The sequence below is a fragment of the Danio rerio genome, chromosome 5, assembly GCF_049306965.1.
Source record: "Danio rerio strain Tuebingen ecotype United States chromosome 5, GRCz12tu, whole genome shotgun sequence".
In the NCBI taxonomy this organism is placed as follows: domain Eukaryota; kingdom Metazoa; phylum Chordata; class Actinopteri; order Cypriniformes; family Danionidae; genus Danio; species Danio rerio.
Window position 1 is genome coordinate 10,121,529 of NC_133180.1, and position 9,146 is coordinate 10,130,674.

The following is a 9,146-nucleotide window of genomic DNA, read 5'->3' on the forward strand; positions in this document are numbered from 1 at the left end:
TCACAATAACAAATCAAAATCATTTATCCTCCTTTGAGAATAAAGGGCCTGAGACATTCAGTATACAGAAGTCAGTTTAGGCGCGCTGCTGGTCTGTCCACACCAGCCTTTTATACAGTATTCAAGCCTTGAATACAGGCATGCCTTTAATGTTTTAAGCTATCAAAGTCTGATATACTTGAGGATATCTGTTAATACATAGAAATCCCTTTCAGTAAATACACAATTAGTGTCAGATATACTTGAGAATATCTAAAGTTTGATATATGTGAGTATATCTGTTAATACATAGAAGAAATTTCTTTGTGTTCACTCTCTAGGGCAGGGATCACCAACCTTGTTCCTGGAGAGCTACCTTCCAGCACATTTCAGTTGCAACCCTGACCAAACACACCTGTTTATAATTATCAAGTGCTGCTTTAGGTACTATTAATTGGTTCAGGTGTGTTTGATCAGGGTTGGGACTGAATTCTGCAGGAAGGTAGCTCTCCAGGAACAGGGTTGGTGACCCCTGCTCTAGGGTGATACATTGAAATACAAACATAGCAAGCATTTTTTGTATTACCTCAGCCTTCGGGCAGTCTTCCAGGAGTCTTGTTCTCCAAGGTCATAGCTCCTAGTTGACAAAGAATATCTTTTTCTTAAGATAATGCTCCCAGGCTTCTTTCAGTTTCCGATTGTAATAGTTGGTCAGAAGTGTCATTTGGGCCATTTCTTCCTTTGTGGTCAGCAGAAAATTGACAAACTTCAGTATATCGTTCTTGTCCTCTTCGATCTCTCTGTGGAAGGTGCCTCTGTCGTCTTTCATGTTTCTTCTCATTGCTTATAGCTGTTTTTGTAAGCATAGGAATATTCGAATATGTAAGTACGTTTTTTGTGTCATTTAGAAGTAGTCATTAAACCATCCCGACACTACAATGTACATATTATAACAGTAGCAGGGGCGGACCTAGAAAATGATTTATGTGGTGGCAAGAAAAGCATGTTTTTCAATAAGTGCTATACATGTACAGCTTTGACAACTTTGCTGTTTAGTTATAACTAGGGCCAGAAAGGAACTGCAGACGTTTTTTGCTATTTCTGCACAGAATTTGGGTAAAAATCTGTGGATTTATGCGGAATGATTTTGGGAGTATCAGAACTAAAACCTTCATATATGAAATAAAAGCAATACTGTTTTAACTTGTATTTAATGTTTACAATGCAAATCTAATTACAGTAGATCCACATTATTTGAAAAACAAAGCAAGTCTCCCATATATCTACTAAAAGACAGAAAATATTACTTTACAAACTATATTGTAAATAAATCAGATAAATATTTTCATATTAGTCAATAATATTACTGAAATTAATTTTAAAAACTGAATAAATATGAATTTATGGACATCTACAGCAGTAAATAAACAGAAATAAACAGTCTCCACTTCACTTCCTAATCTGCAATTGCCTCTCTGGATATACCACTAACTGTACTCAAAAAAAAAAAAATAATAATAAAAAATGTACTAATACTTTTCTTCTTAGACTTTACAGACCTGAAACTCGCCTACAGCACTTATTCATTGTTGCTCTTATAGTTGTGTAAATTGCTTCCTTGTCCTCATTTGTAAGTCGCTTTGGATAAAAGCGTCTGCTAAATGTAAATGTAATCAATGATGGGCTAAAATTCTGCAGAATTCTTTGCGTGCAGATTTCGTGTGGGCCTACTTATAACTAGTGAGTAACTACCTCAAGAAGCAGTGAGAAATCCTTAGGTCTAGTCAATATTAATATTTGTATTGTCTTTTTGAAAATCCTAATACAACAATTCAGTTTATTTCATCTCATCAATGAACTACAGTATCATGCTTCATTTGTGAAAAAGCATAAGGTTGTTTGCATGACTATTGCCAGGGATTGAAAATGATGAGATCTGGTGGAGAGATTGTTAATAATCGTGCTGCATTGATGACGACAAATAAAATTCATGTAGTTTTGTTTCATGCAGCAACACAATAATACTGTTTGGTGTTTTTATTAAAATTGTGTTTTTAATGGATGAATGACAACCTGCACTGTGATTTACATAAATGTTAAATGAATATTTATTTTAAAGAGTTCACACTTAGCTGATGATGAATAAAGCGTATTTGGCATGCTGTCCCGGGAGAGAGCCCTGAGCTCGTAATATCCTCGAGCCCGGGGCTCCCTCCTGTTAGAAGGGCGAGAGTGCAGTTCGAGTTCAGGTAGGTCTCGAGAACTCCCCTGCTTGTCGCTGTGTGAGAAGGGTGAACTAAGGTTGTCTTGGGTGATCATTTGGTTTAGTCGATTGGCTATGGTTTATGTTTTGGACGGTGGGAGGAAACCGGGAATTGGGGGAAACCAACACGAACACGGGGAGAACATGGAAACTCTGCGCAGAAACGCCAACCGGCCTGATAGGAGGTTGGACCAACGGTGTTCTTGCTGTGAGGCAGCAGTGCTAGCCACCGTGACGCCCTATCGGAAAAAAAGGGGAGGAAGTAGGGGTGGAAGAGGCGAAGCTTCAAGACGAAGAAAACTGGAGTGAAAAACTCTGGTTATTTATAATGCTTCCGTAATCATCTAATAGGGCAGATTACAGAGCTAATGAGGTGCCAGCCGTGTTAATCATAAGCACGTGATCCTCTCGTAATTAGGTTATAAATAACCACACAAAGTGTTATTCCAGTGTAAATGTAGCTATTTACACTTAATAAAATATCATACATTAAGCTGCATCCTGGTTTTTATTTTAATTGCTAAGCTAAAGGGGCTAATGACACAAAACAATTCTGAATATGAAGTGCCAGATCCAGTAAAACATGAATGCGCCTTTCCCTTTAAACACTAGCCGAGTGCGGGTGTGTGTGGGATTGATCATGACTAGGGATGAGTGAACATTAATGAGTGAACATTCATTCATTAATGCGTTTTCTTTTCGGCCTAGTTCCTTTATTAATCTGGGGTCACCACAGTGGAATGAACCACCAACTTATCCAGCATATGTTTTACCCAGCGAATGCCCTTCCAGCTGCAACCCATCATCCAACATCCATACACACCCATTCACGCGCATTAACTACGTCCAATTTAGCTTACCTAATTCACCTATAGTGCATGTCTTTGGACTTGTTGGGGAAACCGGAGCACCCAGAGGAAATCCTTGCAAACACGAGGAGAACAAGCAAACTCCACAAAGAAATGCCAACTGACCAAGCCGAGGCTCGAACCAGCAACCTTCTTGCTGTGAGTCGATTGTGCTACCCATTACACCACCATGCTGCCCTATGAGTGAACATTGGGATGATTAATATAATAACCTACCCTGCAAGGTGGGATTCGCCAGCCATTTGGTAAAGGAAGGATCAGCAAAGACTATTTGATGACAATATGTATAGTACTTTTACAGACCTTGACAGGAACTTTTGTCTGTACACAATACTTTTTGGTGTAACAGTTCACATTGAGATTTGTTTTATGTTGGATGAATGGCAACCATACATAACCCTGCTGAAAAATCCAGCTTAAACCAGCCTAGGCTGGTCGGCTGGTTTTAGCTGGTTGACCAGCCTGGTTTTAGAGGGGTTTTGGCCATTTCCAGGCTGTTTTCCAGCCATTTCCAGTCTGGTCTTAGATGGTCAGGCTGTAAATGACCAGCTAAAATCAACCAAAACCAGCTTGACCAGCTGGTTTAAGCTGGACATAGCTGGTTTTGGCTGGGCTCCCAGCTTGGTCAAGCTGGTTTTAGCTGTTCATCTTCCAGCCTGACTAGCTAAGACCAGACTGCAAATAGCTGGAAGCCAGCCTGGAAATGGCCAAAACCCCTCTAAAACCAGCCTGGTCAACCAGCTTAAACCAGCCAACCAGCCTATGCTGGTTTAAGCTGTTTTTTTTCAGCAGAGAAATGTTTAAAGGATGTTCATGAATGATATTCCACTGTAAATGTATCTATCTAAACTTAAAGAAACAAGTAGTCTACATCATCCTGGTCTGTGATTTAGTTGCTGTTGTTATGTTCTGTTGTATAGAGTGGAGGAACTATGACATCACCTTGTAGGCTAAATGGCTGCTAGCATAAAACTGGTTCCCTCAATAAAATCCGTGAAGGATTTTCCCATAGGCTTTTTAAAGATTGCAAATAATAAGCTCTGTGCTGAAACACTGTTCATTACACTTACACGTTTTGTCCAGCCGGATAATCCTCACACGAAAATACAACTTTGAGCACTTTAAGATCTTAAATGCAAACGCAAGAACTGAAAAGCTAACATTAGGCTATAAACGGACTACAGCGCCTTCAGGACACTCGCCTGTGACGTCAGCACCCCCCTGCTACAGACAACTTTTCAAGCTTATTTTTAGAAATATGGACCGTGACAAAGAGTTAATCTCTCAGTTTATTATAAACAAATAAATACGCAAAAAATGTTTCTACCTGAGAAATACATCTGTTTTGCTTTACGGTTGTTGTAAAAGTTTTAAAACTGTATAAATGTGCCTACATAGTATTATCATAAGACATATTTAAATAACTGTATCGATCAATATTCTTTTTGTGTCACAAATTACAGCGAAAAGCAGCCCATACAGTCACATCTGCTATATATTTTAAGGAGGAGTGTACATAGTGCAGGTATGACAGTAAATGTGTTCAGATGAAGAAAAAAATGTCGAAAAATCATTTGTTCATGTTTAAATGACAGTTAATATGTATTTTTTACACATTTATTCACATGTTTGCATTACTGAGAGCAGGAAAGAGACAGGCTGCACTGGTAAGCAGTATCTTCATAATATCGTTTCATTAAAATAAATGATCAACAAATTAATCTGTCTTGCCAGTCTTTACAAGTGAAGGCATTATTTAATACTTAAATCACAGACAGATCAGCTGGATGACGTATAATGTCTCCGACACCCCCTGTAGTCCCATTTAGTAAATTGATAGCAACCGTCTTTTTAAAGAAGCATAACCGATTTAAAAAATCAAAAGTAATGTAACTGATGTGTTTTATGTCGTAGAGTAACAAGTGAAAGTATCTTGAGTTTGTGTAAACCATGAACCTTATTTAAGCGATTTAACTGAAATCCCATTGAAAAAACTCATTTACTTTGGGACACGGGAACCGAAACTGCTATATGTATAATGCTGACTCGCTTCCAGGTTTTGGCATACAAATTGACCTCATAGTTCCTCCACTCTATAAAGGTAAATATGCTGCTGCTTTGATGGCATTTGACAATGTTTAGACAATATGATGATAATCATTGTGTTTTTCTTACATAATAAGGTGATAGTCTATTCACTGTATTAAATGTCTCACTGTTTACTAACCCTCAAGTAGTTTCAAACCTCACCCATAATATTTTTGTCTTCTATATTTAATAAAAAGCTGATTACTTATAACCCTTGACTTCCATAGTAGGAGAAACATGCTATTAAAGTCAATGGTTACTTACAGGTTTCCAGCTTTCTTCAAAATATCTTTTTTGTGTTAATCAGAAAAATCTAATGAATGTTTGGAATGAGTGAAGGTGGGATGTAAATGATGACAGAATAAAGTGTCATTAATAGTGTTGGCAAATATTACTATGACAAAAAGAAACAAGCTAAGCCCTTGGAAAGTGTACTGAAGAGGTTCAAATAGTGTACAGGGTGGGCCATTTAAATGGAACCTTAATAAAATAGGAATGGTTGGTGATATTAACGTCCTGTTTGTGGCACATTAGTATATGTGAGGGGACAAACTTTTCAAGATGGGTGGTGACCATGGTGGCCATTTTGAAGTCGGCCATCTTGCATCCAACTTTAGTTTTTTCAATAGGAAGAGGGTTATTTGACACAAACTTATTGGGAATTTCACAAGAAAAGCAATGGTGTGCTTGGTTTTAACATAACTTTATTCTTTATTCTCTTGTTCAATGTGCTGCCCATTGTGTTGAATTGTCAATGCAACTCTCTTCTCCCACTCTTCACACACTGATAGCAACACCGCAGGGGAAATGCCAGCATAGGCTTCGAGTATCTGTAGGCCCTGTTTACACTAGTGCATTTTCGTTTTAAAACGGTGTTTTAGATAAAAAAAACGATCCACGTCCACACCAGCGTTTTACCTAGCGTTTCTGAACATATCTCCGTCCACACTACGCCACCAAAATCTATATCACGTGACCATTCGCACACACTGGGCATGCACGTTCTAGTATAAACAGGAAGCATGTGTCTTGCTCGGCATTTTGTTATTGTTAGTCAACAAACACCGGTTGAACAATGAACGCGGTGGCAAAGAAAGCAAGAGAGGTAATTTTGTAGACAGACGCGAGCGATTAGCGAGAGCTCGAACAATAGCTTGCCTGTTGCGAATATATGCAGCAGCTGTGGTAAAAAACGCAGAGTGTAACTGCACAATGATACCTAAAACGGACAATAGTGCAAAAAACGCTCCCATTTCTGTGTCCGTGTTGTTGTTTATAGTGAAGGCTGGTCTGCTGTCTTCCGGTAGCGTTAAAGCCATGTGTTATAGTCATGTGATCTCTTTTGCTCTCTCTCTCTCTCTCACTTTCTCTCTTCTCCCGCTGCTATTCCTACAGTGGTCCCTATTGGCTCACGCTGCCCAGCTGTTTTCCGTGTCCCCCTCTGACGTCATCACACAGTCTCCAATCCAGCTGCTGCCACCGTGGCATAATTGTGGTGACAGGACGCTTCTCGCGAGGCCCGGGACACTTAAATTTCTGTGTTGTGTTGTGTGTCAGGGATTCATTGCAATTCATTCAGTATGTGTTACGGTTTGGTATATGTCCGCTTTTATTTATCTATTCTCCATTTGTCCACCATCAGTGTTATGCACATCTGAGTTTAGAGATTGGGACATGTAAGAATGTCACACGACATACATTGTGCACATGTAGACTTTGAAAAGAGATTTCACCAAACACTGAAGTGTCTCTTGCATGCGTATTGTGTCGAATTCAGTCGTGACTGGGGAGAAGGGCTTCCGTGGCTTTTGTTAGCCACAAGGGAGGTCACACAGTCTAGTTTGGGTTTTAGTCCAAACTATTTAGTTTTTGGACACAAAATTCGAGGCCCCCTTGCCGTTCTCGCAGATCAGTTAAAAGGTAAACCACCACCAAAAAGGTTACTTGAATATGTCAATGGGTTTAAAAGATGCTTGTTTTTAGCTGGTCAGGCAGGACAGAAAAAAATTGGAAAATGCTCAAATTAAAATGAAAAAGCTTTTGATCGTCAGTCTGAATAGCACGTATTCAGTCCGGGGATTAGGTTTTGGCATTGCTCTCTTTAGGGAGCTCTCTGTTCTGCGCTAAATTTGTGAGACCGTATACTCAGGTGCATGCCATGTCTGATCTTAATATGAAATTGCAACTCCAGATAGAAAGAAAAAAAACCCAAGTCTGTCATGTGAACTTGCCGAAACCTTTTTTCTCTCACGATTGTCAAGCAGCTGATATTAAATCATCCGAGGCGGTCAGTCCCATGACTGAGGTGCTGAGACAGTCCTCCGCGGGAGACAGGGAGGGGGTACGTTTTTAGATGATGCTGTAGTGCAACCTCGATTAAAAAATTTTGAGACTCTAAAAGATTTGGAGGACTTGTTGTCTCACTTGTCTGTTTTGCAGCAAGCTATCACCGTAGATACGTGAGTTTCCATCATTATTTGGGAATGTTCCATCACAAGTGAAGTTTATTTATAAACTAATTTCAAGAAGATCACGTGATTATGATTGAACACGGCTGGTTCTGCATTAACTATGTATGATCCACCAATCAGACGATTCCTAACCCACTATAAAGAGCCAGGGTTTCTCACTACAGTCATCTTTGATTCCACCCCTACTCCTCCACCTTGCCCTTCATAGGGCGGCACGGTGGCCCAGTGATTAACACTGTTGCCTCACAGCAAGAACGTCACCAGTTCTAGTCCTTTAACAGGCCGGTCGTCGTTTCTGTGCGAAGTTTGCATGTTCTTCCCGTGCTCGCGTGGGTTTCCCCCGGGTTCACCAGTTTCCTCCCACATTCCAAAAACATGCACTACACGTGTATTGATCAATCTAAATTTAGCACTACAGTCAAACTCTCGTCCAGCAGCATATCTCTTCATGGCAAGCATTTTATTTCATCAGCTCTTATAAAAAAAAAAAAGGGGGGGGGGTTCTCGAGACCTACCTGAGCTCAGATCTCCCCTCTCGCCCTACAAACGAGAGGGAGCCCAGGGCTCAAGGAGTTTTGAGCTCAGGGCTCTCCCGGGACAGCATGCCAAACTTGCTTATAATGAATCATCAGCTACTGTAAGTGTGAAGTCTTGGAACACATTTAATAGAGCACTACATGGATGTAGGTGATGCTTCACCTATACGCCAGCATTTTTATCGCGTCCCTTTTGAAAAACGCATTTAATTAGACTTAATACATGCTGAAGAATAACACTGAAAAACCCTTGTGTTCGAGTTGGGCATCGCCGTGTTTACTGGTAAGAAAACAGGATGGAACAGACATGTTTCGTATGGTTTATCCTAAAAATACTAAAATGCAATTCCTTTTGTTTATTTTGTAAATTTTTACTTTTCTCTTATCTTAGTGTAGGTAAGGTAGTGCGTCAGAGAAGTGAAGATTTTCTTTTCAATAACTGATTTATTTTCCTTTAAAACAGTTAGGATAGAAGTTGGGCTTGTTTTGTTTTTTTTATTTCTATTGTTTGGACGCCACCAACGTCTCACGTCTCCAACTCTTCCCTCTACCTGTTCAAACATTTTGTGTCCCAATTGTTGTCTGTAATTTTCAATATATTTTTGTAAATATTTATTGTTCTTTCTATATACATTTTTACACTTATTATTATTAACACTATCTTTGTAAATAAAACTCCCTTTATTGCATTTAGTTTGTCTTGGTATTTTGTCCCTCACTTGTTGATATAGTGTGTTTGCTTACGTGTAACACTGTATCCCTGTTTTTACCCCCCAGAAGTGATTATAGGTCTATGAGTATGAACTTTCATTGCCTTTCCCTTTGGCCTCCTACCTTTTACCTTAAAAGTTTATTGATGTATGCCATGCGCCATGACTTGACGTTTACACTAGCTTAAAAATTAATCCAGACAGTACATGTTCAAGCAGAACACTGATGA